We start from the raw sequence: 25211 nt of genomic DNA, 5'->3' as shown, positions 1-25211 counted from the left end.
TGTTGTAAAATCCAACGTGCTTTTACAACGCATGCGGCACTGAAATTCTTGACCTAAATGGCAAAAATTCCTTTCTAGGGAGATGAAGAAGGTAAAGAAGTAGTTATACCTTGTCTTCAGATCACTCTGAAAAATCTCATAAAAAACATTTTATTGATGAATTTTGAAGATGACACAAAGATTTCTAACTAACAAATATTACACATGGTTACTATTATGGAACTGCTGTTACTGAATTAACTGATTACATGCCAGGCAGTTCATTTTGGAGTGGGAGAGCTTTCTGTCTCTAATGTAAGTGACTGGTATTATCCTAGCTAATGTCTCTCTAAAAAGTGTCAGCATGATACTGGTAAAAAGAACTAATACAGTCATTGACTGCTAAAGAATGGTCAAATGGAGGCAGAAAGTAAACAACACTGGTGGTACTGCTATTAGAATGTTGTTCACAGCTCTGGTTCTCGTAGGTTAAGACTTGTATTGAAAAACTGCAATAAAATCAAGGAAATCTACTAAAAGCATGTGGGACTGGAAAAGCATGCCTTGTCATAACAATGCTAAGTATCTCTGTCAACTTAGTTTACCAGAGAAAAACTGGAGAAGGAATGTGATCATTCACTAAAGAATATTGAAAAGATAGTGATGGTCTCTCAGTTTTGCCGACCAACACGCATCAAGAGATAGAGGCCAAAAATTTAAATCTCAGAAATATTTAATCTTGCGTGAGGTGTCCTAGCAATGAGAACATTAAAACATTGGAAGATCTTTCTGGTGAAGACAGTAGACAGTCATGTAAAGATGATGACTTTAAATTGCTTCAAAAGCTGATAAGTTTTTAAAAAACCATAGACACCTGGTACATCTGCTACACAAGTGAGTCAGATTTAATGAATACGTTGATCTGGTTTTGACCTCAGAGGCAGTCTTCTTCCTTCCTGGCCCTTGGAAAGAAAAGGATTAGCAACATTTATTTCAAAATACTAACAACATGGCTTTTGGACAGTAGTTATAGCTGTATCCCCTAGTCAAATGCAACACAAATTTATCCTCAGCGTGTCAAAAGTACTTTTGCTGTCTTACACAACTGATCAGCTTTCTGAAATGTCAGAAATTGGTTATAGCAGAGGTAAAGCTGGCAGGACAGAGTTTTGAATTGAGCAAGGTGTATATTAATTTCTTGATTTTCTTAATGGTGGACATGTAGCCACAATGATTGCCAGCCCAGAGACAGTGAGGGAGTCCCCAGGGAGGTGAGGGCCGCTGGGCATCCCAAGAGCAGTGGACAGTAGGGGATCATCCAGACATATGTCACGTGGGTGCCACAAGTACTATAGACATTAACAAGACTTCAATGAATGTATTTGCTTAGAGGTTCCAGTTTTGTGTTTGAGGTTTGGAAATACTTTAGGCTAACTCAGGCTTTTGTACTTCATAGTGTCTCTTTTAAATGTAATGCCTGTCACAGGAAGATAGTTCCATACCTTTTCATATAAAAAGGGTGGCAAGATGTGTGTGTCAGTGTTCAGAGTTTGAAACTCTGTAGATATTCTAACCTTTACGGATGGCCTCAGGCAGTGGCCATCAGCTGATGTTGCAAAAGGAATCCTCTGTTGAAGAGCGCAGAGAATTTTGGAGAAATAAATATGTCTACCTGGCAGCACCATGCAATTGACTGTAGCTCAGGTCTTGGAGACAGGACAGAGCATCTCTCTTCTGCTTTCAGTGCACAAGATCAGCTAAAAGGAAATATCACAGTTCTGCCTATACTGCCCCCACCCCCTCTCCAAATTTATGACTTTAAGAAGGCATTGTGTTACTGTCCTGTTTTAATTTGCTCAGGATTTTCTGTGCTAAATAGCATTGCGTGTATTTTCATCTGTCTTTCTTACAATACATAATTCTGACTAGATTCATGATCTTAAGTTGGAACAACACAGGGTTTTCCAATTACATTTATCTTTGGTTTGCACTGTTAATTCTACGTCTTACCATCCTTAAGGTGCAAAATTTCAGTCTCGAAAGGTATCTGAGGTTTGAAAAGGTATCTGAAACCCTTAGAGATTATTTGGTTTAACTCATGTTTTTAATAAAATATAATAAATTTGCATTTTTACGTTGATGAGACCAACTCACTACACATCACTTTTGGACGTGTTCTTTCTCTCAATGTAAAATTCAAAGTGGAGGTTGGATAGTTAATGGATCAAACACAGTTTTAAGCTGCTCAAGTTTTGTTAACACTCTTTTGGCTTGTCATGGCTGAAAATATTCAAGTTTGTATTTTGCTAATAAACCAGATTATGATTAGGGTATTTAGTGGAAATAAAAATATCGAATAAGTGTGTCATATTGAAAAAGTAATTATTTTTAAGCTCTAATCTAATTTCAGTTAGTTTAATCGCTGTATATCAGCAAAAGGAATATCCTTGTTTACATAAGATATTGTTTGCATTTCCCTTCAAAGGAAACCAACTTTTGTTTTCCTCCCTCCAATAAAAGCCAAAAATAGCAAAAATATTAATATGGAGGATTTTACTCTTTTTTGGCCTTTCTTATCTTTATATATATATATAGCATACATATACACATACAAGTATATCTATTAATTGATATTAAAATCACAGAATCACAGAATCACAGAATCAGTGGTTGGAAGGGACCTCAGGGATCTTCTAGTCCAACCTTTCTAGGAAGAGCACAGTTAGACAAGACGGCCCAGCACCCTGTCCAGATGACTCATGAAGGTGTCCGATGTGGCCGAGTCAACTACTTCCCTGGCGAGATTATTCCAATGGGTGACTGTCCTCAGTGTGAAAAGTTTCCCTCTTGTGTCCAATTGGAATCTCCCCAAGAGCAACTTGTGTCCATTCCCCCTTGTCCTCTCCTTGTGACTCCTTGTGAAAAGGGAGTCTCCATCTTCTTTGTAGCTGCCCCTTAAGTACTGGCACATGGTGATGAGATCCCTTCTGAGCCTCCTTTTCTCAAGGCTGAACAAACCCAGTTCTCCCAGCCTGTCCTCGTATGGCAGCTGCCCAGTCCTTTGATCATCTTGGTGGCCCTTCTCTGGAACCCTTCCAGCCTGCCCACATCCTTTTTGTATAGCAGGGACTAGAACTGGACACAGTACTCCAGGTGTGGCCTGACAAGCGCTGAGCAGAGAGGGATAATGACTTCTTTATCTCTGCTGGTGATGCCCTTGTTGATGCAACCCAGCATCTTCGGTAAAATATACAAAGGTGATAAGCTGTGCTAAGGATACATTTTCTGGATAAGTAGAATGTCTACTGCATACATTTAGAGATAAAGTAGTAGAATGGTAATTCCAATAAATAAAAGATGATGATTCCTTATAATTCATCTTTTCATCTGTTATTCCAGCTTGCTGGCAGCAGAATCACTGTAAATTAGGGTAAGGCTAATAAGATTTAGACAGGTTCATCCAGGTGTAAATAGTAAGCTTGGCTTCCATCTTGTCCCAGGTGTAGCTCCAGTGTTCTCTCCAGAGAACTTTAGTCTAACCGGAAGTTTAGATTTAAATCTAGTTGTAGTCTGTACTCTTCAGTAGATAGTATGGGTTTCAGGGAAATTGATGAATAAACGTTTAAGTAAAGACCTCAGAATTTGACCCATAAATTGAAGGAAGTGGCTTTTTAATTTTAAAAGATAATACTTTTTCCAAGTGTTTTTTTTTTTTAACATAGAAACCCAATAAGTCCTCTAATTTGAAACACATCTGTCTCTAAATTGGAGTTAATTTTTTTGTTGTCCATATGGCCACTGGAATGTCCTCCATAGATTGCATGGTATGATACTATGCTTTACAGTGTTTGAATAATAAAAACATTTTCTTCTCTTTCTTTTTATATGTGTGTGTTAATTTTTTCTACCAAGAAAATTATAGTAGAAGAGACAAAACTGCCTCAGATTTGGCCCTTAAGAGTACTAATATTGTTTTATATTTGTTACACTGAGACTTTTTGGTACAGTGAACCACTTCCACTTCTCAGCTTTTCTCAGTACTCAAGGTATTTCCTGTGTCTGATAAATGCATACTGCCCCTATTTTGCAAATAGCAGAATCAAATATTAATTTTAAGTTTTGTCATTGTAATGCCACATGCCTGTATTTCCAAGCAAGGGCTAGATCACAGTCTGTTTCTTAAGTTTTCAGTTGATCTTCTTTAAGATAAGCTTATTTCTCATTTCTCTTCCCAGGGTTTTTCACAGGGGGAAGGTTGGGGGTTTTACATTTTGTTTTGGTTGTGGGGTTTTTGGGGGGGGTTCTTGGTTTTTTTTTTTCAACCTAGACAGTTAGGTATACAATTTCAGATTACATTTAAAATCAGTTTAAAATGAATGAGGATATTATGAAGCAGAGTAGTCACATGTAAACCACGCTTTTACTTTCTGGTGAGGCAGATACATCACTTGGAAGTCTAGCAAGCAGAAGACAAGCAGTGTTCTAGCTTCAGACCCTCATATAACTTCTGAATAACACTAAATAGTGTTATTCAGTGAATAACACTGAAGGCTGCAAATATTCACAAGCTTAATATTTTTCTTTTAGGCCATAAAAGGGTAAGTGTTCAGTTGTCCTTCCTCTAAAATTTTTGCTGGGCTCTCTAAAACTCACTGGACTCCCTGAAACTCTGAACTCACTGGGGTCTCTAGGCACAGCCTATAAAGAGTTCAACAGAGCTGTTCTGAACCTGTGGTATGAACCCTGGGCTTGTCTCCAGGGGTGGTTGGAAATGTCAAGGGAAAAAGCAAGAGTATGTACATATAGTATGGAACTACCACAGCTTTTAAGAATTTTCTGTTCAGGTGCTTTTCTGAGCTACTAGGCCTGTCCTTAAACTTACATATACATTTAGTATCCATAACCTCCTTTGACTTTGAATTTGAAGTGCTTACTTCAATCAGTACCATTGTTTTAGCTGTGTTCTTTATTTTAATTACAGGAGTCAGTCTACAGTTAAACCCTATCCAGTCTCTCCATGCTACTTACGATTTTGTAGACTTCTATATATCTGTTCTGAGTTATCTCTCTTCCCAGATGAAAAGTATGATATGGTAGTCATCTTCATTTATGTTTTCCACTTGGACCTTCATATTTTACTACTGTAGTGTTTACCAAAAAAAAAAAAAGATGCTCAAACATGTATTGAAAGGGAGAAAATAATTTGGATTTTAGCAGTGCTTGTCCTCTAATTGCTTCACTTGATGCACTTTGAAGTGCGGCTTTCAAAACCAAGCTTTCAAAACTTAGCTCTACCAGTTAGCCTTTTCAGTTTCCTATCAGTTGATACAGGTCAAAGCGATGATAATTGAGCAATATCTTAAGATTAGAAATTTTACTACTTTAAAAAATAAAATGCAACATAAAAAAATTAGATTTTGATCAATGACATTTAAAAACATTAAGTGAAAAGTAACAAGATTTGCTAAATCCCATTGACCTTTTAAAGTGATTCATAGCACAGCAGCTACTTATATCAAAAGTCAATCTGTGACAAACTTCCTTGATGCCAGTACTTGACCATACCAACCATTGAAATGAAATCTTAGAAGTGGTGTTAGGAAGACATCATTATTTGTCCCACTCTCAATAATCAAGCAGGCTGTCTTAACCTGCAGTTGCTGTGAATATTGAATTGCAAAGCTGTGATTGTAAAACACTTAGAGATTTTTCTTTTTTTCTTTTTTTAGAAGAAGAATTTAATTTGTCAAGTAAGAGTATAGCTTTTGCTTTGAAGAAAGAAGCATAACTCTGATGTGAGGTTCCCTCAATTCCTCATCTTTTTTTTTTCCCCAGTGTGTGCATGGCAAACATTCATAGAGTTAAAAATAGTGTTGATCTGCTCAACATGCAGGAAACTGTACGAAGCAGTATAAATGTTTCCCAGCATGGAGATTCTAATGGCCAAGACCTAAGCGTAGCTCCTAGTGTAAGGGCTGGTAGGGTGAAGTACAATGTGAGAAGGCTTTAGTTTTTATAGGATATTCCACCTCCTGTTCCTAACTTCATTCCAACATAAAAGGAGGACAGTGAGACTAAGCAGTGAATGAGATCCTGAACTCATAGGAGGGTCTGGTTTAGCTAAGTTTCATTCTGTGGAATAATGGTACTTTAATTTTCCTATATGTAGTCTCCACCTTTTATGTGTTCAGATCACTGTGACTGTGTCTTCTACAAAATTAGGCGTTCATTTTTGAATTCTTAAGACACTAATTAATTATTATAAACATGTATGCAACTCTAGAAAAGAATGATATGTTGGCTTATTTGCATGAAACATGGGTCTTTATACATTGTATATGATATATGATAGTGGTAATAGTTTCATATACAGAACAGTGAAGAGCTTGGGGTTAGACCCTGAGTCTTCAACAAGCTAGAATTTTTCAATGGACTACTAGGTAGCTGAAGTGCAGCCTGCATTTTCTTTGAGTGATTCATTTATATATATATATCATACACTTGAGAATGTCCACAGAATAGCTAAAAAACCTTGAGAAGAGAATCTAGTTTGCTAAACAAGAATGTGTCTATATTGTTATATTATGATTGAATAAATGGCTTAATCAAATTTCCTGATATATTTCATCCAGTAAGTGGTCTTTAAGAAATACATGATAACCAGTTAAATATATTTTTCAGCCTTCTATTAAATGAAAATAACTTATCTTCCTTCTTTATATCAAGTACTTGTGATAAATCTCATTGTACTGTCAACCATGTACAGTTTGTGTCTTCTGACAATTGTGGTAATTTTTTATTTTGCCTGAATACCTAATGTTTTGACTACAACCATATATTGCATCTCTGAGAGAAACAAGATAATACCTTCATTCAGTGAACACCAACCAGATTATAAGGAGTTTCGGTGATCCATGTTGTAAACCATATAGCTTGCTGATCTGGATAGTTTTCTAATCCAGGCCCTGAATATTTTGAAATCCACTCATCACCATTCCAGAAATGAGAATAACCTTACTGAAATGGGGGGGGATTAGATAGATGTAGGTTTATTTCCTAAGCTCCATGTATATCAATAGAAATTAGATCAATTGGTGAAGACTGGAAAGGATTGTAAGGATGCATTCCAGCTGTGAATGATACCTGCCTGCCTTGATAGTTAAAGCTTGGTAATAAGGGGAACTCTTGTGAGTGCTTAGATAATAAGCCTATTTTTCAGAGGAGGGATATTATCAAGTATTGTGAATACTGAAATAACACAGTCAATCCTAACACTGCTTGTAATAAATACCTCCAACCGTACTGTACAAATTCATCTGTCACTGCCCAGTTTCAGACTCTCCATTTGCCAGCTGTCAAAGTGAAAGCGACCAATCTAAATTCTAAGTACATGTGTCTTTTGTCAGTGTCCTTTGCCTTTCAGTCCAGCCTGAGAACCAGTTCCAGCAGTTGGCGCTGCTGGCCTATGGAGAACATTTCCCCACAGTCATTAAAAACTCCATCAATTGTGCTGCTTGTATAAATATTTCCATAGCACTGTGCTGGAAATAATTCCAGTAAGGAAATTTTGGATCTGTGGGGCCTCATTATGTATTCTATTGGTTCAAAAAATCCCTCTGAGTTCTGTTTTGTTGTGCATGATGTAAGGGAGATTGATGTTGGAGACTTGTCAGCTTTGACCTCCCCCTCTACCAATGCAAATTTCAGGTTACATTTCACCCTGACAAAGATCATCAACTCTATTAAAGGAGAACACCTAAAGTCTAGTTCAGGGAAAAAGGGCGAAAGTACCCTCCGTGATTATTGTCTGCCTAGGAATTTCTTCCTTTTTCATTCATGAGAGCGTTAATGTATTTTTATTTCATTTTGTCTTGTTCAGACCAGCCTGTGGCAGTCTAATGAATCTCAAAGGCAAAGAAAACAAACATGCGACAGTAGAGATGCTGCAGGATACAGAAGTGTACTTTCAAATGTATATTTTACTTTAAAAATAATTCTAAAGTATATTTCAATAGTTTTACTCCTTTAGTGACTTCTAGACAGCACAGGCTAAATCAGCCTGTTGTTCATCGGTAGCTGACAGTGTTTCAAATTCAATATGAATTCTAAAAATCAGGGTATGTCTTTTTTCTCATATATGATTACAAGAAAGATTCTGTGACTTAGCATGTGGAACCATCATTTCTATTGATCATGAGGATGCTGTTCAGTTGTCAGTAGCTAAGTTGTTCTACAACTCTAAGAGGAAGCAAGAAGTGAGACACTGTTATTATCACCTAGATCTGGAAATGCAAGTCAGAAAGCAGATAAAGAACAGTTCAGTTTGGAACTGGATTGACCTTAGCACAATGTAGCCTACTGTAGAAAGAGAAGAGGAGCCACCCTTTGGACATCCTTTTCCTTTGCCACAATCCTACTCTCTTCTTTAGGTGGTAGACTGAGAAGGAAGGACGGATAGCAGCATGGGACATGGGATTCCTACTAGTCCTACTGCTGGGTGTACTCCTCAAACTCTTTTCACCCAGCTCCAGAAATGATTTTGCCTTCCAATGGATTTATAAGCTGTAGGTTACAAGTAGCACCTTTGCCAACGCAGTGATGTTTTCCTTCTCATAGGATATATTGCCTCAGGGAATGGTCTCCCTGAAAAATCTTGGCAGATCTTTAGCACTTGGGAATCATGCTTTGGGGACTGTAGAGGTAGAAGCCATCTGTGGGATATGTTAGTCTATTTTAAATCCATAAGTGTTTTACAGAGAGCCACAACAATAAGAGATCGCACAAAAGATGTGTTAATTTTCTCTAGATCATGTCTCTTCCTTGGCACCTCTACCTCTTTTGTTTAATTACTTGAAGGGAACCCACAAGGAAAGATGCATCTGTGTTAGCCTTCAGTTCACAGCAACAGTGTGTTTTTCAGGTGTCTCGCCTGTTCATCCCCACATACTGCACTTTCACTTATATCACACAGCAGTCCTGGAGTGCATGAAATGCATCTCTTTTGGGTGTAGCTTAACTGGAGAATATTTTCCACATGCTTGTCTAATGTTCTTCAACCATGAACGGGTGTTTAAGTTCATGGGAGTGAAACAGAGCTACTCATCTGCAAAACACGGGCACTCTTACTGTGTAGATGCCTGGCCCTCACCACCAACTTGTCTTGCCCTGTGGGTCCACTCATTTTATGTCTCACTACATGCTAATATAGCTAGATGACCAAACATTAAATCTTTGTAACTCTTCCTGTCAAAAAGATCAGCGTCATATGTATTCTAACAGGAGTTTGTCTTCTGTGGGAACTGTGTTATGTCAATAGACAAGCATAATGTAGAGAACTTGTAACAAATACAACCTGTGCTAAAGTAGATTGAACCTAGAATTTAAATTATGTGTCAGTGTCTCCCTTATTAATTTTTTGAAATTATGTAATTTTGTAATTATGTAACTTAGAAGTTGAAGACAGTGACACACTGTTTTCATAGCTGTGGTACATTAATTTTTCATAAATCCTAAGCTAAATTGTATTCTGAATATTGCTGTATATGGCTGATACTTGGATCATGTTCTCAGAAATTGAGTAACCTGAAGTTATGAATCATGCCCTAAGACCAATTTTTAGAATATGCTTTCATAGCAATTGGTAGCATAAAAAGTAAGATTCTGCAAAAGAACCATGGCAACATGGTTTGTGGAAAAAAACAAATTTGGGAAGGTGGTAATTATTAATTACTCTAACAAAAAGCAATTTGGCAAATAATTCAGAGCAGAATATAGCTGGATAGTCCATTAGGGAAAAAGAAAAAAAAACAGGAGTTCTCAAGAGGAGGGTAGATTATTGGAAATACTAGAATGAGTGAAAAATTTTAATAAATATATAGCAGCTGCTAACCCTCTCCTCTCTTCCCTACAGATGCATGTATCAGTTCTGTGATAGAACAGCAGGGAGCTAATGTAGATCACAAAATGGCAGCTGAGCTGTCACTGGCTGCCATTGACAAAAATGTAAGGTTATGTCTAAACCTAAGTAATTAGTGGGGTTTTTCCTCTGTGCTAGATGAGTGGTCATATATACGTAAAATAACTGTGAAGTGAAGAAAGAGAGTAGCCTTGTATAATTAAACTACTATGTCACTTAGTCCATAACTGCTGTTGCTAGCCCTGTGGCTTGTGAATCAAAACAAGAGGGTTTTTTGCTCAACCATTAAACACAGCAAGTCCACAGAAAAAGTTCTTTTTTAAGAAGTTGCTCACTTATGGTATCTGGAGTACAGATTTTATAGCTTGGTGAGCTAGGTATTAAAGTAACATCACTGAAAGGAAAACTTGATGTTTGAATTCTGTTCCCTGGATATACCTCCATAATGATTGTCTTTCTAATCAGTGGACCTCATGCTAGATTTTTAGCTCAAAACCCTACTGTTCTGTGGGGTTGGGGTTTTTTTTGGTTTGGTTTGGGGTTTGGGGGGTTTTTGTTTGTTTATTTTTAAATCACAATGAGATGAACCTGAAAGAGAACACTGAGATTTTCTCCAACAAATGTAGTTATATTAAGGATAAATTTGCAAACTATCTTTGGAGGCTCTTACAAGTCATGATCTGTGGATTCTTCTGCAGAAGTATAACCTTTAAACCTGCCATTTATCTGAGTTGCCAAGAAAACTGTTGGTACTGCCACTGGTTTTCCCCTCAGTGATTGATGTGAGTTAGTGAGTAGTGAGAACTCACTGCTTTCCTTTTGTAATATGAAGAAAAAGGAAGGAAGGATCTTTATTATTCTTTCCATTCCTATGAATTTAGTCCATCTATATAACAGGAAGCCGTATCTTGTACTTAAGACTAATTTGGCTGGGGCACTACTGCTCTCACAAAATGTAGCAATATCCCTGCTTCTCCAAAACAGTATTGCTGTGCTCCTATGATCAGAATACTATTTGAAAATGCTGGACTGAAATTCAGATACTATTTTATAGTATTGTCTAGAATATGGGTTGAAGTAGCTAGCTGTTCTTTTCTGCTGGATTTTTATGGATAGTATGCACAGCTTCTGCAAGAGCAAATGGTAATTAAATGGCATCATTACAATGAGCAGTAAGTTTATCCACAAATACAAACATTCTCAAACAGCACCTGAACTGGGAACTTCAAGTAAGTATATAAAACCAGTTCATACGGATTTGATTTGAAAACAGATGCTGTGCTGAAGTTTGTAAAATACATTAGCTCAGAAATTACTTGCTTTAAGATATACAGTTTTAGTTGACATTTTAATTTAGGCTACCTATTTTAGATGATCTGACCTTGAAAAAGGAATCCAGATCTTTCCTTTTCTGTTTGATTCAGAGCAAGGAACGACTATCTAATTGTGACAATATGAACATATCTCTTGGTCTTGCTTAATCATCATCCTCACTAGAAAGGAGGGACCAGTGTCTGTTACTGTCTGAATTCTGTTCTTCAGCCTTTTTGAAATGAATATGCTGCTTCATTTCAATTCCTAGTATAAAGGTATATGAAAATCACTGCAACCAAAATCTTAGAAGACTAAAGAGAAGGTAGCCTCAGTGAACATAGAGACTACATTAGTTTAGGGTCCACAACTATTTGTATAACAGTAACCTAAAGGTCATACAATTGGTTCCCTGCAGCAGATACTTCTGCTGAACAAATTCCAGCTGATGTTATTTGAGAGAAATGTGGAGAAAAACTTAGCACTCCTCATTTCACATGGAAAGAGATAGCGAACGTGTACTCAGTAATTATTTATTTAATTTAATTCTCTGGATTTAGAAAGAATACTTGAAAAAGAATTTTAACCGTTCGAAGGAAGCACCTGAGAAAACAGAGCTTTCAAAAGCCAAATTACAATTTGTTTGTGAATATTCATTATTCATTAATTAAATAACACTTCCAGGTTTTATGAGTTGTTTGTACATTTGCAGGCATTTTCAGTTCTAAATGCACAGAAAAGCCCCATATTTTTAAACTTTACCAATGGATAATTATTAAGTATCTTCAGCCATTGGCAACATTGTAACAATTTACAACTTAAAAAATATTTTTTGGATACTGTATTTTACTTTGGAGTAAACAGTTGTACAGAGGCTGAGTTTAGGCTAATAAATTCAGGGCCATTATCTCAGATTGTTTAGAAAAATGGACTTTAATGGTTACTTGGCCTTGCAAATATTGTAATGGATTTATTCAGGTTGCATGTAGAGGTCAAGAAGTAAGCTGATTCTTAAGTATTTTTATGTAAAATGTCTAAAAGGCCGGCAGTTATTGCTTTGAGCACACCTACTCTTTAGCAGTTGTCTATTTCATGGAGAAAATTGTAAGTGTATATTGCTGGTTCACTGAGTCAAGAGACTTTCTAATCCATCCATATATTTGAAAAATAGCATTGGCTGTCTGGAGAGGAAGTATCTAATATGTGAGCTCCAAGCAGGATCTGTACAGCAGGAGATAAGCCAGAGGGGAAGGTCTGTTTTGAACAGTGAATTATTAGTTTCTGCTTTAATAAAACCAAATGCCTGGAAGGGATTGAGTTTGGTTTCCACGTAAGTGCGGAGACAATAGTTTTGTCTATTCTCTGCCAAATCTTTCTCTTTCTCTCTCAAGTCCCTCAGAGCCACATGAGTACTCAGAAGTTGGTAATGTAACTCTGAAACATATGCTGCCTGCCCCCACTTCCACGAGAGTTATTCTTGCTGAGTTGCAACTTGTGCCACTCTTGCCATTTGTAACGGCTCCCAGATCCTTGCCGCTAATGCGCTGCTTCTGCACTCTTCAGTGGTGATTTTAAAAGATCGCTGTCACAGTCTTCACACTTAGCAATATGTTTACATTCAGCTCTAAGAATAGACAGGGTGTTTCCATTACTGGTTCCAGCTCTTTCCAACCTTCAAACCTCCTCGTTTTTGGCAGTCTCTAGAAGAATAAATGCAACAGTCTGTTCTGTGTGATCCATACACAGCAGATGGTGACTGTAGGATGAATGTAACAATTGAGAAACACTTCATTGATATTTACCCAAATTTTAAAATTGAAATCTCAGGAGGATACCTTTTACTCTATAAAAGATACACGATGAAATAATGGCTCATGTCCAGATACATGGATATGCCAAAAAAAAGTATATTTCAGGTGATTGTAATAGCAGTCCTTTCCCTCACAAGGTGATCTGCCAGGTACTCAAAACTGAGCACACAGGACTACGGAGAGATCAGTGTTTAAAGGGCTTTATATTCTTACTCGTAAATCCATGGTTCCCTAATGAACACTTGCTTCCACATCTTTCCTATACCACCCCGTACAGAGGGAGAGGCTGCTTTCTGGGAGACAGCAGAACTAGTTGGAGGGCACAGAGAGACCCAGAGAAGTGCAGGGGTGGGCCTTAGTTAGGCTGCTCTAATTTTAGCTCCTTCAGAGGTTCTAGTAATGGATATCAGTCAATAATAACATAAGTTAATATTATTAACAAACATTGCTTGTGATACAGTGAACTTGTATTACTTTTTTAGAGTAAATACTAAGGGAATGTGTGGGACATTGCTAATACAGATACCTCTATTATGTCACATATGGAAGACAAAATTAATAATGCAGCATTTGTTGTTGTATGTCAGACAGTAATCTGTGAGGAAACCTCAAGGACTTAAAAGTTAACTTTGCTTGCAGCAACAGCTAACAATGAGGATGTTTTCTTTTTAAAGTTTATCTGATCTTTTAAGTCATAGTAAGGCATAGAACTAGGTACCTCTTATAGAGACTATTTTTTTCAGATTTATATATATTTCTGTTTTCAGAAAAGCTATGAACATTCAAGAAATTCTCTTTGTGTTATAATACTGATACTTTCTGGCTCCTGAGACTGCAGAGATATGCCAAAAATAAAAGTTGGATTTAAAAAAACCAAGCACCTAGGCTTTGGGAGAGGAAGGTTTTTATCCCAGGCATTCCACCTGTCAATATGAACTTATTTGTAATTTTCTGCTCTTGGAAAATTCAGGAGAAATAGTTATTCTCAGTATAGACCCTGACAATTTCAGTTTTGTTGTAGAATTATCTCTGCCTCTATACATTTTATGCTAGTGATAATTTTAGTGTCAGTCTTTTAAATTGCAAAGAAGCATCCTTCCTTAGAAATCTCTTTTTAGACCTACAGAGTAAAAGAGCTACAGTAGGTACAAGATCTAAACCAGTCAAATTAATTAGTATTTTACCTCTGCTGATTGAGTAAGTTGATAGTAGGTGGTATAGCTGAGATGTAAATTATCTCATTAGTATGGTCATAAAATCAAATAAAATGAAATATTATCAGAATTGGTTACTAGTTTTAAAAAGTAAAGAAGTACTCTTAGCTCATACCAGCATGAGCGGGAGTAGTGGCACATATTAGACTATTTGCTTCACATGTGTAGCAGGAGTCATTAAAGTTGATGGAAGTATTGTAATAATTAGTCATTAATGCTATTCTACCATAGCACTGGTACTGTAGGTTCTGATAAGTGGTTGTAAGCTTATTTTTAACAAGCATTTCTGAAAGTCTTGGAAGCACTGGAATACGGGCAGTACTGGTCACTGCCGTTTCCTGATCAGTTCTGAGCAAGCTGATACCTCAGCATTTCACTGACGTAGTCTTTATCATGTTTGTAGTTTCAAGCCAAAGGGAGCTTTCTAACCTCACCACATCAAATTTTCAGTCCAGGACAGTATGCCCATGGTGCAAATATCAGTTTCAAAGTCTAATAGAGTAAGTTAAATGCTGTTAGAATAAGTTCCTGGAACTAATTCTGTTTCTTCAGTCTCTGACTTCGTTATGAGTATGCAGAAATCATCAGCACTCACCAAGCTTTCCAAAGTCTGTTCTAATCTATTGGAACTTTGAATTTACGGCACTTTTGTAACTTCATGTAGTACTTCAAAACAAATCAGTGAGACCAGCAGAAAATAATTGCAGCTAACTCTTTCTTGTAGCATTATATGGGTAGATACAGTTAGCTCAGGAACTAAACTTTGTAGTTCTGTATATATTCAAAGACCAGGGATGATAGTACACTTCTTTGGTAAATAAGAGAGTGACAAAGATTTGCTTAAATAATTAACCTGACTGACACTCACAAAGATCTCTGTTGGTAAGATTTAGTCTAGATCTGAGAGAAATTATTGAAAAAGATGGGTTTGCTAATTGTCTACCTGATATATCAGAAGCTATTTGGAAACTGAAAGTATCCTAAATTTTAAATCACCTTGACTTCCCTGAAAGAAAGGACTGGTTACAAATGGTGCTTGTCACTATTCTGAGGCTGATTTTGGCCAGATACCTCTGTGTCATGACATGCTTGAGAAGAACTGTGCATTACCTTTCCATGAGACATAACTGACTCTGAAAATACAGTAGTAATTGATAGCTTTCTTGACTTCATTATCTAAGAGCAATACATTTCTAACTTAGAAATGTTCCACTTCCTAGTGTTTTTATTGAGTGATACTGACCTTAAGTATTTTGTTCTGGCATTGTGGATATGACAGTCTGTGAAGGAGAAAGGGCATTCTGAAAAAGAAAGAGAAATGTCTCTTTTTGAGAGATGCAGCCTGGATTTACTGAAGTGTCAGTCATCCAAAATAGTCCTATTGAACAAGGACTGTAAATACATGCATTGATTTGATTCAAGCTATGTTTTCCATTATTGGCACCTCATATATTACAGGTAACTGCAGAGCAAAGTGACCTATAAGAATGATATATAGGAGCTGTACTGAAATCTGTCAGTTGCTGAGTCATGCTTTCCAAAATTGTTGACAAAATAGATGTAAATGATTTTCCTGTAAAATCCTCTGAAGATTAATTTGGTCTTTTATTACATTAATGCAGTGGCAGATATCTCCTACCAGATTGGCTGTGGTAATGGAAAAGGTTAATCTACTGTTACATTTTTTTTAGTAGTCTCTAACCTGATTCAGCTTTGATAAGCCAGGTTACTGTACATGGTGGCTTAGGCAACTGGGCTGATAACCGGAAGTGTCAACCTCCACTACGAGGTTAGCAAAAAGTAGCTGTAACTGATAATTTCTTCATCTCACACTGCTGGATCTGAAAAGGAAATCTGCCTGTGGTCTCAGGAGGATGGACAATTATTAAGCTTCAGTCTACATGGACTCAGAGGTGGCCTTGATTTCAAATGCAAAGGAATATTAATTAAGATCTAAGCATTGTCATTACTTCCTCAGTTATGGGAATGTGGGATATTAATTTGACTTTGAGTCAGACTGTATCCCCTTGTCAGGTATGTTTTTTGTAATAATATAGCATTTCTCTTGTAATTCAACTCGTTGTTGCTCCAACTTCTTCTATCTATCTATACCAAACCAGAAACATTATGGACAGATGGACAAAACTGGGGTGCATGGAAGTCCAAATATGTACATATTATTTAGTTCATTAGCTTTTTCCTGTATGTATTACAAATTATTGTAATATCACTTTGGTGTGGATTTCTCAGTGTGCATAATTTCTTTTGGAGGAGCTGAGAACATCATAGATAGCTTCAGTCACAGAATATAATGCTTTTACAGTCCCCTCCTTTCCTTCAATTTCAGAAAGATGTTTTTTGCAATCATCTATTGCAAAACACTGTTTTCCCAGTTTGCTTGGCTGGTACAATGTCTAGTCCCTGTCAAGAGGTTAACAGTGTAGTATTTTTTAGTCAGTGAGCTTAGAATTGTTGTAATAACTTATGAACTAGACATCTTTGCATTCTGTTTTAGGGCATTATTACTTATGCACTAATGCACATTTCAGCTAAAAGAAATTAAGTTTAGTGTGATTTTTATATGTAAATTTATATGCAGATTTACACCTGAAACTCATTGCACTATTAGTCTCTGATATTAAATGTCCTGTGCACATTTTTTTCTTCTAGTTCATTTCTTGTACTGTAATAGTGATAAGAATGAATTCCTTACTAAGCAAGTTTTACAAATATATAATTGGCTTAAGGTGTTTAGTCCTAGATTTCGAGTAGTTAAATTTGCTGTTCTGATAAGGGCTTAACTGTTGATGAACGGTTGATGCCTTTTTGTAAACTAATATTTTGTAAGGCAAAATATGCAAAGTAAAATGGGGAAATGTAGTAACAAGATAATGGCAGTGCTGTGATTCTCTGTCATCATAACCCTACATGGAATGGAGAAGGTTATCTTGGCAATTAGTTTATATCACAGAGAGGGGGAAAAAAAATGAAACGGCTTGTACGGTGAGGGGGGTAGTTCACTTTGCAAGGATCTGGTCCGTTAACTTGTGAATGAGTAGGAAGCTGGAAGGACTCATTCCCTCAAGACACAGGAGTTTAGGATTTCCGTATGTCTGCGTGATCAACGCAAGAAAGGCCCAGCTGAGTGTGAACATGTGTTCAAGAGCCAGCTCTGATTTCTAAAACTTATTTGACCAAACTGAACTATGTTCTTCTTGGCCCTGAAATCTGTCATTGACTCAGCTGATCAACTCGCTTGAGCCTCTTTTGTTCCAAGAAATGGAAATCAATAATAATGGGGACACAACAAGAGACTCCAGCTTAACTCCTGCTACTGACATATAGACACACTGATGGTGACATTGAAAGCTCTGATCATTTTGAGCCTACGGAAGACAGAAGGCCAAGATGTGTTTTTTCAGAACTATTGCCACTATTGCAAGTTCAATCTTTGAATAAGCAGCATTCCTGCTTGTCATCAGTTGCAGCACAGAGAAAGAAGGCACTTGTTACTTGTCAGTGTAGAAGAACAGTGATTTGGACAAGAACCTACAAAGGGAAGAATTTCTGCTGCATTATCTCACCAGGCCTATCAAAATAACTTTCTTACCACTTACCTGATTTGAAAATTTGCTTCCATGGCAATAGCCTGGCAAACTTGGGAGCAAGTGCAAATGCTTTCTCCTCAAGGTCCATGGACTGGAAAAGCTGCAAACAAATGCAGAGTGAATGTAATCTCCTTAATGAAACTGGATTTTAATTCAAACCAATTGTTGTAAAGCATTAAGAAGTGTAGTTAGTCTCTTAGAAACTTTGGCCAGGTAGTGCTTTTATTGACACCTGATGACAGAACAGGATTATTACAGAAGTTTGAACACAGAGAAGTGTTATACAGAGCAATTTTAGAATGTGTCCATCTTCCTATAAGCTACCTTGTCAGGGGTAGAGGAGGATTAGTTGATAGTTGAGCTCAGTTTATACATTAATAAAATGTTAAATTACATATTAGAGACTTAAATCCTGTAGGTCCAGATGCTAAAAGAAGGATGTAAAGAAGGGGATGATGAGAAAATCTTTGGTATAAAATATGTCAGGAAAATATTAGAGTAAACAGGTATAATATCACAAAAGGTCAATTGATGACTGTGGGCATCTTTTGAAGCAAAATCTTGATACTAGAGTATTACACTTCACATAGCAATAAAATGGTAGATAGATATAGAAATTTGTTTACACTGGTAAAAACTATTAATCTGAGCTTTAAAATATTTTATGGCAAATTTAATTCCCATCTTACTGATGCAAGACACTTGAATGATTTAAATTGTTGGTGTAATCTTCCCATCTGTAGAACATTAAATATGTTTTATGTGTGCTCCAGTAGTCATTTTCTATAAATGTAAATATATAGAAACTTACCAAATCATAGGCAGATCAAAGCAGAGTGAGGCAGCTGTGTGTGGTGTTGTAAAGTATTTAATGTTCAGTTTTTAGTGTATTATTAATTTTAATAGATTTTTTTCTTTTTCTCCTTTCATATTGCAATTTGAATTATTTACTTTTTACAAAAAAGTATATGGCAAAATTTTGCTATGAGAACCAAATCACCATATGTTAAACCTCCCTCCTACATTTTGAAATAAACTGCTCGGTTAAAACAAAGGAAAGAGACCAAAATAGGGATTGAGATAAATATAGATGTGGATATATAAATACATATATTTGGTTTGGGATTTTACATATTTTATATAGATGAACATATATATGAATAGAGCATACGCATTTTAAACTGCAGGTATGCATCCAGAATTGTGATGGTGGACTTCCTTCATTAATATATTCCTTCCTGCCGGTTTAAAGTATTTAGTTTCATAAAGTGTGTTGATATATGCACACATGGTGTGCATAAGATGGTTTTACACTATTTTTAATGTTACAGCAAAGAAGGGGGCCACTGGAACACTGCTGAAATGTAGCAGTGTTTCAAGGGCTGTTCAAGGATGCAGTGTAGGAGCTGTACAGAATGAACCACCTCTGCCCAATTCCTGCTCATCTTAAAGGTGTTCCATGTGTAAATTATGCATATTTATCTAATCAGGTCATAGTTTGGCTCCCTTTTATTATAGTAACTGGAATTTAATACGCATCTTTAATAGTAGCCATGTTTTCCAGATGGTCAAGAGAAGATGTTCCTTGCCTGAAGTGTTCATAGACTTTAAACAGAAAGATATGGAGACCACTAGTAAGGGAGATGACAAAAAGGAACGAGAGAGGGAACGTTTATTTTGGTGGTGGTGTTTTAATGTCAAGTATTATGATGTAATGTGGGAAACTATAGGCTTGAATCCACATGCGGGTCCCCTGATAAGTTGTTTGAGATAGAAAGCGGGCTGGAGGATTATAGGTACGCGATGGAATTAGCTTGACTACAGACCCAGTGTCAGACCCGCTGATGGAAAATTACAGAGATCAGACCCGATGATGGGAAATTACAGAGAATCTGCAAGTCACCAGGAGGAGGAAGAAAGGCGAGAGATATCTCGGCCTTGAGAGCAAAGAAGAAAGGCAGGGATGTCTCTCGGCCTTGAGAGCATCCGACAAACAACAAGGAGTTTAGGCACGAAGTACAGAAATAGACTGTTCGTTAAGGAGGTGTCGCAATCCGTATGAAGTAATTGTTGAAGCTTGTTTACAAGAGCATATAAAAGCGCTGTGACTTAAAAATAAAACTGAAGCTTGCTCTATCACTCACGTTGAGTTGGCTGCTTGCTTTCCTCGCTCGCCGCAACTGGCGCCCGAACAGGGACCTGAAAAGGACTATTTCTGATGCGGCAGCGAGAGACGGAGACGCACTGGCAGACGGCGGCCAGGGGGCAAAAGAGGAGTCGATTTATGCATCATTTTTGATACGTTCCGACCCTCCGGCCTGGATCCAACCTCGGAATTCAAGAGGGGATCCGCTTTCCGCAGTTGAAGCTAACCCGGGAGCGAGAGCCGTACAAACGACGCTGATTTATCCTCACATCGGGCGATGGAGGTCGAGGTAGCTTTTGAATTATTAAAGCGCTTTTTAGAAAAGCGGGGAGTAAGTCAGTTAAAAGACTTGTCAGGGCTAGTTGCAGTGGGTAAAGCGAAAGGGTTCTTTAAAGAACCGGAGTCGATCTTTGAAGTAGAGGAGTGGAGAGCTTATGGTGATTGTTTGTGGGACTTGGTGATAGATGACGATAAAACAGCGAAAAAGCTAATGAAACCTTGGCGGGAAGTTATTAACTGTATGAAAAAATATAAAACTGAAAAAAGATTAGCAACAGCCGCCTCTGATCGGCTAGACAATTGTGACCCCAATGCTGGAAAGATTGGAATTGGCTTAGGCTATCCTTCGCCTCCCTTCTCGGGGATCCCAGTTACCGTACCTCGAAAGCCCCTTATTCCTCCTCCTCCCCCTCCTCCTCCTCCTGGTGGATCTGTAGAAACTAGCGGAGAAGGAATAAGCTTGGGAAAGGGAGGTGAAGATATTGAAAATTTATGTGATGTAGTTTCTCCGGTGGAGGAAAATAAGCCGAGCACCCCGTCTAGTCACCGTTCTGTGCCTAGTGTGCGCAGCCGAGTTGACTGGCGGAAAATCGGGTTTGAGGCATTACAAAATGGGGACCTAGAGACCGCCGACTTGTTGGTTCAGGCTTTCCCTGTCATCTATCAACCGGACCCTGCTAACAATCAAAATTTATTCGCACACCATACTCCTCTTGATTGGAAAATCTTGAACCAGCTGAGAAGTACGGTCAGCGAATCGGGTGTACACAGTGAGCCGACCAGACAGATGCTAAATTACATTTGGGGAAGCGGGCTGCTTTGTCCCGAGGATATTAAAAACATTATGAAGTTCATACTGACACAGTCGCAGCAGCTTTTATGGCAGGCTCACTGGCACGCCCTATGCGATAGATCGGCAAACACCCAGCGCCAGCAAAACGATCCGCTAGCAGGAGTAATAGTAGAACAACTTATGGGAACAGGACCCTTCTCGTCTCTAGACATGCAAATGCAGACAGGCCCTGATGTATTAAGAGAATCAATGAGGCTAGCAAGGGACGCCTTACAGCGCGTCAAAACAGCACCAGTCACCCCTTCTTACATGTCGATTAAGCAAGGGAGGGAAGAGCTTTTTGCCACATTTGTGGATCGAGTTACAGAAGCGTTAGATCGTACCGACTTACCTGAGTTTATGAAGGGCCCATTGCTGCGTCAATGTGTTATGGAAAACTCCAACCAAGCTACTAAAAGTATTTTAATTACACTTCCCCTAGACGCAGGCATTGAGGTGATGCTTGAATGCATGAGTCGAGTACCTACCGGTCCTCAAGCTATGTTAGTTGAGGCACTGAGGGAAGTTGGGCAGGGAATGGTACAGGTTCAACAACAAGTTTGTGCCGCTCTCGCCCCATTGGGTCCAGCTAAAAACCCTAACAGAGGGCCAGCTACTTTTAGATGCTTCCGCTGCGGAAAAGCAGAACACATGAAGAGACAGTGCAGCGAAGCTAACTTATGGTGCAAACACTGCCAAGCTCAAAGCCACAATACAGCTGCCTGCCGGCGTTCGGGAAACGGGAAGCTGAGCGCCCAGAGTCGCAGCGCGCAGGCACCAATTGCGGCTCCAGTGACTTCTCAGCACTCCGTCACCACACCACCAGTCGTGCCGAGCAGCTCCGGCCAGCTTCCAATTTGCAACCCGCTACCAGCGGAAGCCTCGGCTTGGACTTGGCAACAGCAGTAGATGTCACTTTGATAGACACTCGTCCACAGAAGATCAGGACAGGAATAAAGGGCCCATTGATAATCGATGGGCAAGCGTGTGGAGCGTTGCTATTTGGACGGTCATTAAGTGGCTTGCAAGGACTGTTTATTCTGCCTGGAGTTATAGACTGTGATTATGAAGGAGAAATTTGTATCGTGGTACAGACTGCCTTTCCCCCTATATATATACCAAAAGGCAGCAGACTCGCACAGCTGGTGCCGATACAACAGCTGGCACAGCCGTTAGTGTCAGATGGTACCAGCGCTAGAGGAACAGAAGGCTTTGGATCCACTGGGGGGCTTGCTTTCCTGACTCTGTCTCTGACTGAAAGACCCCTTACCAGTGTAGTGATCACCCATGGTAATGAGAGCCAGAGGCTTTCTGCCCTGCTGGACACGGGAGCTGACATTACCATTGTGGCACGAAACCAGTGGCCTCCTCAATGGCCACTGAGGAACGCAGTCGACGGAGTAGCAGGGGTAGGGGGCACAGCACCAGTTCAACGCAGCCAACAACGAGTTAAAATAACTATCGACGGCCGAGTGGCCTCTTTATACATCACAGTTATGCCGTTGCCGGCAGGAGTCCATGCTTTGATTGGGCGAGATGTGCTGAATCAATTGGGCGTGATACTTACCACTGATTCCCCTGCATCAGCTGGCGCCCCTTTTCGGGTGCGGTCACTGCCGCACGGACTTTCCCAATCCCACTGACTTGGCTCACAGAAGAGCCAGTATGGGTCGGGCAGTGGCCGCTCAAACGGGAAAGTCTACAGCAAGCCCATATATTAATAAAAGAACAGTTAGATCAAGGACATCTCCGACCGTCGACAAGCCCCTGGAACACCCCTATTTTTGTTATCAAGAAAAAGTCAGGGAAATACAGGCTGTTACATGATTTACGGGCAGTAAATCAGCAAATGCAAGCGATGGGGGCTTTACAGCCTGGCCTTCCAAATCCAGCCATGTTACCAGCTGGTTGGCATTTGCTAATTATTGACTTAAAGGACTGCTTCTTTACTATAAAGCTGCATCCTCAGGATACCCAGCGATTTGCATTTACGTTACCAGCAATCAACAGAGAGGGTCCTGACTTACGTTTCGAATGGACAGTATTGCCACAAGGCATGAAGAATAGCCCTACTCTGTGTCAACTTTTCGTAGATGCTGCATTAAAAAATGTGCGGCAGCAATGGCCGGACACTATAATTTACCATTACATGGATGACATCTTGTTCGCGCAACAACAACCCTTCTCGGCACAGCAAGAATTATATTTACAGCAACAGCTCCAGCTACACGACCTAGTAATCGCAGCAGAGAAGGTTCAACGTTCGCCAGTATGGAAATACCTCGGATGGCGCATCAGTGACTCACAGGTCCAAGGTGGATACCCAGTAGATGGGTAAAGGCTATGCCTAACGAACAGAAGAACGAAATCTGCGAAGTGACAGGAGACAGTGAAGACGTATGACTGCACCGGTAGAGGTAGCCAGGATACGGATAGAATGTCCCCAATGTAATAAGTGCCGACCCTGGGTACTAAGAGAGTGTCATAGCTGTCAACAGCGCGGGTGGGTAAGAACCCATCGAGCTAGGGGGTGGTGTGACAGTTGCTACTATCACCCATTACAGACACATAAGGTTTTAATCATCACAGGCCACGGAATAGAGGGTTCTAGACGATATGAATTGTACACCCTTGACTGGATTAGACAAATCAATAGTACTCCCGTTAGTCATCGTAAGTATCGTGATAAGAATCACCGAGGGCATGTACATACCGCCCCAGCCAAAACAGAATGTATGGGTTACCCTGGCAAATCTAACAGGCCAAGATTCCATCTGCCTATCATTGTCATCGCCAGGAAATCCCCTCTCCACCTGTTTGGTTGGAGTGCCGGTTGATAATTGGACGCTAGTGATACCACAAAATACACCACACTTAGGGAGCCTTTGTGATACTCCCCAGAATTGTGTGAATAATTGGGACGGTTGGGCAGTCCATCGCCCTCAAACTAATCTCGAGCCACAAGAGCTTGAGCTATTGGGTTCTTTGTCAATGGATGCTTGTTTATACTTTAATTATACGGAACGAAACCAGTCTCTTTCTTGGCCTGTGAATGCCACCCTAAGTGTATATAAAAATGCCACTGCTTGGTGTAACTACACCTCTGCAAATATCTCACGCTCTAGCAATATGCCTATTGCGCTACCTGCAGGTTTGTTTTTAATTTGTGGAGACCGGGCTTGGCCTGGCATCCCGTCACATATAAAGGGAGGGCCTTGCTCTATAGGTCGCCTAACACTTCTTACTCCTAACACTTCAATGATTTATCAACATTATAGAAAGATGAGAAGCAAAAGGAGCACTCATAAGTTTGAGAACAGCTGTGACTCTACAGCTGAGTTTTGGAATCCGGCAAAGATCATAGCTGCTTCCTTCTTGGCTCCTGGAGTTGGTGTTGCTCAAAGCCTCACGACATTAAACAAGCTAGGGTGTTGGCTAGCTAAGCAAACAAATGCCACATCAAAGGCGTTATCTGACTTATTACTAGATGTAGGCTCTGTAAGACACGCTACGCTGCAAAACCGCGCAGCCATAGATTTTTTGCTTTTAGCCCAAGGACATGGGTGTGCTGAGTTTGAAGGGATGTGTTGCATGAATCTATCAGATCATTCGGAATCAATACATGCAAGTATTGAGAGCTTAAGAAGGAGGGTCTCAGAACTTAGGGAGGATGATCCATGGCATTGGTTTAACAGCTTGTTTAATGGATGGGGCATTGGCAATTGGATTAAGAGTATTTTGCAGATGGGACTAATGATATTTATACTGTTTATCATTGTATTAATGTGTGTTCCTTGTATATCGCAATGTATGCGACGAATGATGGAAAGAAGTATGAGTGCCGTGTTCCTTTCTCAAGGAATAAAAGAAAAAGGGGGAAATGTGGGAAACTATAGGCTTGAATCCACATGCGGGTCCCCTGATAAGTTGTTTGAGATAGAAAGCGGGCTGGAGGATTATAGGTACGCGATGGAATTAGCTTGACTACAGACCCAGTGTCAGACCCGCTGATGGAAAATTACAGAGATCAGACCCGATGATGGGAAATTACAGAGAATCTGCAAGTCACCAGGAGGAGGAAGAAAGGCGAGAGATATCTCGGCCTTGAGAGCAAA

At 39.2% G+C, this 25211-nt stretch overlaps 1 protein-coding gene across 1 annotated transcript in view; it reads left to right on the top strand.

The window, feature by feature from the left end:
* CFAP47 (cilia and flagella associated protein 47) overlaps positions 1-25211 on the top strand; it is a 349717-nt gene that overhangs the window by 228708 nt on the left and 95798 nt on the right. The window lies entirely within an intron of this gene.

Source organism: Phalacrocorax aristotelis, chromosome 1, assembly GCF_949628215.1.
Source record: "Phalacrocorax aristotelis chromosome 1, bGulAri2.1, whole genome shotgun sequence".
Lineage (NCBI taxonomy): Eukaryota > Metazoa > Chordata > Aves > Suliformes > Phalacrocoracidae > Phalacrocorax > Phalacrocorax aristotelis.
This window is presented reverse-complemented; position numbering and strand designations above follow the sequence as displayed.